Raw genomic sequence first — 7,136 nt, forward strand, 5'->3', positions numbered from 1 at the left:
TTTTTTAGTTCAAGATGTAACAGTCATTCAAAGGTTTTGAAGTAAAGAGTATATGAGCAGGGCTCAACAGTCTTTGCTCTTTCACAGTGCTGATAAACATTTTTAAACCAACCTCACATATAAAGCAAATCAAGCAAGAATGGCAACAAATAGAAAATATATCAGGAAGTTTCATAACTTGGAATTAGCATTGAAAAGTCTTTTACTCTTGAATGTATTTTGCTTTGATAGTATTACATAAAATGTTTGTGAGAAATCTTGCACGTGTGTCTTAAGGGCTAAATTCAGTGGTAGGAGAGCGGAAATAATTTTACCAAATTTATACTGGCAGATCATGACTTGAACAATTTCTAAAGCTTGTCCTTCATTCTAGAAGCTGCTTTTTTCCTTTTCTGAATACTTCAAACCCTAAAGAGGGTTTTGAAAAGAGGGATAGTCAGAGAAGAGAAGAGAAAAAAGCCCTTGTTTCCATTAAAAACTGTTGCTTCTCAACTATTAATTTTCTCTCCAATGGAAGCATGTTTTTTATGGCATACAAAGCACTTATTCCTGACTCTCTGAAAATAGCACATAGATATACAACCCAGCTCTGTTTCCTCTATATAGTTAATGCATGCTTTTAGTATTTCCAACATAGATATGGCATGATCTAAAAGAAGACAATGTGTTTGTTGCACATGAGAATGCATTGATACAATTTGGCTAGTTTTATTAAGTTGAAGTTAATGCAGTATTTAGTTAGTATAACATTACCTCCTTGATTTTTAAACTGTAACCACAATAGGGAGCAATTTGCTCCATCAGCAGAACAAGATGGATAGTTTGCAAAACTGCCCAGCTTCCTGCCTCCCACCTAGGATGCTAATCTTATTGGGAAATGTGAATTAATCCAGTTAGCCCTGCAACCACAAGAGAGCCTAAGCAACATGTGAAACACAGAGCACTGGAGCAGTGTAAATGTAATGTAAATATGTCAGCATTTAAACTTACCATGGCTGCAGACCTGAGAGGTGATGTTTTGATTGAAAACCCTGCTTCAGATTGCGTTTTGAATAGAGGTGTTAGTCAAGCAATGACTTCAAGTTTGTTACATTCACAGGGCTGGTGGGGCTTCTGGAATTCTGGGAGATACTTATGTCAATTCACAGCATGCAAAAAGAAATGGATTAGGCTCATTCTTGACTTCCTAATGAAAGGAACATATGTGTTTCTATACTAATATTAAATTTGGTTAAAAGTTATTTCTTTGGTTTGTTGGGTTCCCCCCCCCCAGTATTTCAAGCTTTCCTATACAGTTTTCTTGCTGTTTTCAGTGTTTTCCCCATATGTGCATTTGTAAAACTACTAGTGAGAAGAAACTGGCTACCAAAAAAAAAAGGACACAATAATCAGATTTTTATGGTAGTAATTAAGGGCTACTGAACAAGATTTGGGCATTGACTTTGTTTAAAATACTTCTGTTTTCCAAGTTATTAGTGACTTTGGATGCATTGTTTATACGTAGGTCTGCTTGAGCCAATCTAAAGTAGTTCTGATTTTCTCAGAGCAAGGCTTTGCCACTGGAAAAGTCAAATTACATCAGAGTATCTCAAATTAGGCATCCCCTGAACTGAGAGATTTAAAACCATCAGTCCTTTTTCAAAGCCTTGACTACTGCATCTGGAAGCATCTTAACCCAACCAGCCTATTCTGATGCAAGTAAGTTATGAGGACTGCCCCATAGTCAGGTTCAATATGTAGCCAAATCAACAACAGAAATGCAAGGGCTGTATCATATACCTGATCTGTCATGGGACATATTGACTTATATAGGGTTTCAGTCAAAGAACTTACTCTACAAGGAAAACTGGGCTGGCATTCAGTCAAAACATTAAAACATTCTTTGAGAGGCAGCACTACTCTTTGTCAGTACCATGTGGTGTAAGATTATTTTACCTTTGTGATGCCTTATGTAAGGTGTAGTTATAATCAGCATCCAAAGATTTTTCTTCTGTGATGTATCTCTCTATGTTGCCTAAACACAGGACTGTAGGTCTAAAGATAGCCCAGTCAGCTTCAAATTTTACAGCCCTGTAGGAATAGGAAGAATTGTATTGGCATCACGGGATACATATGGGTGTGTCTTTCCCTCCTACCTCTACAATGGTACTATCCTGTTAACATTATTCTGCCTAGTTAGGTACGCTATATTCTGGCAGAACACAGCCTCCTAATTATGTTAATTAGAGAAAGGTAATTTCTCCCCCAGTAGCAGTCTCTGCAGCAGTAAGGAGGTAAAAATGACACTAAGAGCAGGTCAGTCACAAAGGAGCAGAATGCAGCACCCCTCAGCACAGCCTGGTGGCCCCAAAGGAAAGGCCCCTGGGCCAGATATTCATTGCCTCTGGCTGCCAGCTTCGCTGAGGATTTTTCTCTAGGTATGGATAATCCGAGTGGACTCTTTAAAACAAGACAACAACAATTTTTAAAATAGCTTTAAAGAAAGAGAAAGCGAGCACTTAGGAAAACTGGCAAGCAGAGAGAAGGAAGGTTAGGTATGGGATAAAGGGACTAGAAAGGATGACAGAGGAAATAAAGGGAAAAAAAGACAAAGTGAAAACAAGTGATGAAAGGTGGGACTATAGAAAGGACTGACAATATAAAGGGTGAAAGAAAACATGATTTCTTATGCAGATGTTCACAATTAGGAAAGGTTATTTCTCTTTCATTTTTATTTCCTTGGCAGAGAAGGGGAAGCTATAGGGAGGAAGAAATTAAGTATTGGTGCTGGTGCTGATGGAAACTTTTGTTTCAGCTGCAGCTCAGGCAGGTGAGGGCTTACAGAGCAGCGGTATCTGTGTTGGAGGCAGAAGCCTTTAATATTTGTATTAATTTTTCAGGCCCTGACTAAGGAAAGCAATGTTAATGAGGCTTTAACATACTTGCCACTGACACGTGTCCTGGTTTCAGCTGGAATAGAGTTAATTTTTTTATTAGTAGTTGCTGCAGTGCTGTGTTTTGGATTTGGTGTGAGAACAATGTTGATAACATACTGATGTTTTTGGTTGTTGCAGGGTAATGTTTATACTAAATCAAGGCCTTTTTAGTTTCTCAGGCCCTGCCAGCAAGAAGGCAAGAATTTGGGAGGGTACATGGCTGGGACAGCTGGCCCAAACTGGCTGGGAGGATATTCCATACCATTGAACATCATGCTGAGTATATAAGTTGGGGGAAGAAGGAAGAAGGTGGGGACATTTGGAGTTACAGTGCTTGTCTTCCCTGAGTAACCATTATGTGTGATGGAGCCCTGCTTTCCTGGAGATGGCTGAACACCTGCCTGCCCATGGAAAGTAGCGAATGGATTCCTTGTTTTGCTTTGCTTGTGCGTGCAGCTTTCGCTTTACTCTTTAAATTGTTCTTATCTCAACCCACGAGTTTTCTCACTTTTACCCTTCCAATTCTCTCCCCCATCCCACCGTGGGGGGAGTGAGCGAGCAGCTGTGTGGTGCTTAGTTGCCAGTGAGGGTTAAACCACAACATATGGCATGCATCTATAAATATTTGAGGATCACTTAACCACTCTTTCTTTGCTTAAGCCTCAGTTCCCGTTGAAAACTGAACTGGAATGACTTTGGCTTGTCTCAGTTAAATTAATCCCCCAACCCTTTTTCTATACCTCCTGTCCCGTCTACATCTTCTGAATCATGCTCTTGGTCTGTGTCCAGGCTGATTTCAACTCTGGCATTGAACTGCAGCTTGTCACTAAAGGCATCCTGGAATGTACATAAAAGGGATTTGGGGGTAGAAATGATGAGCAGTTAAATCACCTCATTCTCCCTCTAGTCAGTGCAAGATTGTTCATTCAGCACACTCCCAAGGGCTTAGGGTTTTAATGCTTTGAGCAAGAGAATTCCACCCCTACCCTCTTTGGGAGGGGTTCCTGAGGGCTAATAGATCACACTCTTATGCAATTTTTCCTGATACATAGCCTACATTTTCCTTTGATGTCTTTACTCTGTTATTCCTATTTATAACTGGTGCTGGGTGAACCCCAGGTGGTTCTGAGGTTTATTTCTGGTGAAGGCAGCATGCAAAAAGGCATAACTAGTCCATATTCCTTAAACCTTTTGGTGTCTTTCTGACAGACTCCATTATTTCTTCCCTAAAACTGCCCAGGACTCAGTAGAAAGCTTAATTTCTCTATCTCGGGGAGGTAGGAGGGTGGCCAGTCCTCTACTCTGGTAAATCTCTTCTGAGAACAGACTAAATCCCTGATCTCCTCTATCTATAATATGCCTTTTTCTAGTCATTACCCAGTAGCCTAATTCCCTCAGTTCAATTTCCTGTACTCATCAGGCTGTTGCCATGCTTTTTGTTCTCCCTGAAATAGCTGAAGGAGTTTATAAATATCTTTTCATTGGACCTGTTTCTTTGATGCCCAAACCTGAAAGGTACTTCTTAAGTATTTTTTCATAAGAAAAAAAGGTTCTTCTTAAACTGTTATTTCAGTCGTTATCCCATGAAACACTGCAGTAATCAAATGGGATCAAGTGGGATACCTTCCCTTGTTCTGAAGAAATCTTGCATGAAAAGATTCAGTCAAGGACTGTGAATTCTTCCTTTAGACCCCCCATGCTGCACATGGAGACAAATACTGCAGAGGATTCCTAGCACACTCCATACTTTAAGGCTGACCAAACAATAGTTCAACAAAATTGTTATTGGTAATCCTTTTCAGCAGTGACATATTATACACGTGTGCAAGTTCAGTGACAATGCTGTCAGGACTTTCTCACTATCTGAAATTCTACATCATGTCAGTTTTGTCCTTCAGATATCAGAGCCATTAGTCCACTTCTTGATTCAGGCATCTAATTTGGCTGGGACACGTAAGTCACAGTCAGAGGGACTGTTCCTACTACTTTCCTTTTAATCAGTAATAGTTACAAGGGCTGTAACAAGCCCCAGATCAAATCTTTCTTCTGTTTGGTTTGAAGAGAGGATTTAAATCCAGAAATCTATGTTCCTGTCAGAATGGCTCCTGAACTATAGTGTATAGGCTGTCTTCTCACTCTTTCTCTTTGAAGGCTAAATAAAAATAAACAAACAAAAACCTCTGTGCTGCTGCAGCAAGAGAAATAAGAAGTGTCGTGGTTTAACCCCAGCCGGCAATGAAGTACCATGCAGCCACTCACTCACTCCCCCCGCCATGGGATGGGGAGAAGAATCGGGGAAAAAAGGTAAAACTCAAGGGTTGAAATAAGAACAGTTTAATAATTGAAATAAAATAAAATTAATAACATTAATAATAATAATGAAAAAGAGATGAGGAGAGGAATAAAATCCAAAGGGAAGGGAGAAAACAAGTGATGCACAATACAGTTGCTTACCACCTGCTGACTGATGCCCAGCCAGTCCCTGAGCAGTAATCAGCAGGCCTCAGTCAACTCCCCCCAGTTTATATACTCAGCATGATGTTCTATGGTATGGAATATCCCTTTGGCTAGTTCAGGTCAACTGCCCTGGTTGTGTCCCCTCCCAATTTCTTGTGCCCCTCCAGCCTTCTCACTGGCAAGGCCTGAGAAACTGAAAAGTCATTGACTTAGTATAAACATTACCCAGCAACAACCAAAACCATCATTGTGTTATCAACATTATTCTCATACTAAATCCAAAATACAGCATTGTACCAGCTACTGAGAAGGAAAAATAACTATCCCAGTCAAAACCAGTTCAGAGAAATCCCTTCTGTAGTCTGGCAGTCTAGGCATACATTTACATTATGAGAAAATTATTTTTAAATGCCTTTACTGAGACATTTTCATTTTTTATACAACAGTAAATGAGATCAGCAAGACACTGGTTCACAAATAGCATTCATGTTTAGATTATTCTCTTAGGAGGCATAAAAACTGCAGTTCTATCCCTGATCCAAATCCAGGACACTGGCTTTCCCCCAGTCATGCCACTACTACTTTAACACTAAGCAAGACATAAGAGGAAGAGGCACAAGCACAGCTTCTTCTGTATGTTTTGTATGGTTTAAGCGTGCTATTAGCTTGCTACACCCCAGAAGGGAGACAAAATGAGAAATAACCAGTTGTGAAGCTTGCTGGTTCATAGACAGCATGGTAATATTTGGTCTTTGGTGGTTGTTCACATAGTGGGTGCTAGGAATAGAGCAGGCTGGGGAAATTGTCTGCTTTGGTACTGTAGAAATATAGGAGGGAGAAGAAGAGGGCTTCCACAGGCATGTGCATCCTATGTTCCCTTATGTCTTGGACAAATATAGATCCAGGGCTACAGTTTTCACCATCAGCTAGTTTCTAAACTATATATATGTACCTAAAATTGGAAAGCAGGGGTTTATAGTGTAAACTGAATGGCAGTGTCAAGAAGCAATGGACAGTGATAATAAACTACTGCACAGCTGGAACAAACAGCTGGACAGAGTAATTACTTATAGAAAGACAAATTTTCCAAGAGTAGCATACATACACAGGGACACCCTTTTGGCATTACAGACTGCAAATTAAGATTATTCCTAGGAGGCAACAAAAGAGGTTCTGTCAGTTGTACAATTACTTTTTATTGGCAGCGCTCTTTCAAGTCAAGAAAATATTGGCTGAGGTTCAAGACCAAAATTTGGCTCAACAGCCACCATAATTTTTCAGAAAAGTGATGAATATTCCTCAAGAAATAGTTTCCTAAGACAACTGCAAAAATGCATCCAGCTAGGTTACAGGATATGTAGAATTATATCCAGAAGTTCCTACCAGTGAAGATCAATTGCTATAAGTAACTTCACCAAAAGAATTTTTTTCCTGTCAGACTGGCCAATACTCTCTGACAACACAATACCCTATACATTTGGATGAATTGTTTCATAAATATTGATGTATGTATACATGTACACAGTTCATCACACATATCTCCACACATGCCTCCCTGGGGCCCGAGTTAAAGATGTGATGAGTGTCATGGTTTAACCCCAGTTGGCAACCAAGAACCACACAGCCACTTGCTCACTTCCTCTCACCTAGAGGGATGGGGAGGAGAATCAGAAAGGAATGTAAAACTCAAGGGTTCAGATAAGAACAATTTAATAGGTAAAGCAAAAGCCATGCACACAAGCAAAGCAAAGCAAGGAATTCATT

The sequence above is a fragment of the Falco rusticolus genome, chromosome W (genome assembly GCF_015220075.1).
Source record: "Falco rusticolus isolate bFalRus1 chromosome W, bFalRus1.pri, whole genome shotgun sequence".
NCBI lineage: Eukaryota > Metazoa > Chordata > Aves > Falconiformes > Falconidae > Falco > Falco rusticolus.